This window comes from Pseudochaenichthys georgianus, chromosome 4 (genome assembly GCF_902827115.2).
Source record: "Pseudochaenichthys georgianus chromosome 4, fPseGeo1.2, whole genome shotgun sequence".
Taxonomy (NCBI): Eukaryota; Metazoa; Chordata; class Actinopteri; order Perciformes; family Channichthyidae; genus Pseudochaenichthys; species Pseudochaenichthys georgianus.
This window is the reverse complement of record NC_047506.1, coordinates 30559586-30560627: the sequence shown is the minus strand read 5'-3', so window position 1 is coordinate 30560627 and position 1042 is coordinate 30559586.

The window sequence follows — 1042 nt, the reverse complement described above, 5'->3', positions numbered from 1 at the left end:
CCTGTGATTCGCTGAAAACAAATCAATCACAAACAAATGGGCTGTCTGATTGGTGGAATCTATGACGAGAGATTGAGTTTGACTGAAAAACACCGAGTAGTGATGGACATGGATATAGTTTATAATGAATACAAGTTGTATTCATTATAAATATAATACATGGATATTTTCAGTTTATTAATGTTGTATTATACAACATTAATAAACTGAAAATATCCTAATATATTATAATAGGTTCAGATAGCAAGCATTGATGATTGATTCACTGCTATTGTTTATATAATATGTTATTATTGTGTATATGTTCAAACGTTCAAACGTGATCTTTTATTGCACATTTTTACTCCTCACGTCTGATAATATATTTATGTCTATTTTATTTCCTTCTATTTTCTTCATTCTAAAAAACTCACAGTTCATTTACTTTTTTCTTAGAAAAGTTTCATACTTCCATCTTTTCAAAGAAAATGTAAAACCTTTTATATATGTTTTATTTATTTTTGTTTATTTTCATATATATATTTCATAATTTAATTTTTATTTTTGTCTGTCTGTATATGGATTTAGTCAAATCAAATCAAGTTTTATTTATATAGCACATTTATATACGATTTTTGGTCGAGCCAAAATGCTGTACATATAATAAAAATAGCCTACAGTAGAGACAATGTTGTGTAATGTCAAGGAATGTATTTGTTACATTCGCCACCAAGTACTGGTGGTTACAGTATGCAAGTAGAGATAGAAGAGAGTGTTGAATCTATTTGAAAAAAACATAGACACTCAGGAAAAATAATTACATTAAAATGCTATTATTAAGATTGTTATTTTTATTTTACTAAATTGCATCTAATTCACAATATTTTGTACAATCACTTTGTGCTTCTCCCCTGTACAGGAGGGAATTGTTAGACAACAAGTTTACATTAACCTTCTATCTATTTTGTCCATGGTATACACAGCATAATAAATTAATTCACACCATTATAATTTCTAAATCTACCATTTACAAATTCACTTAAAAAAAGAATCATATGAAGAC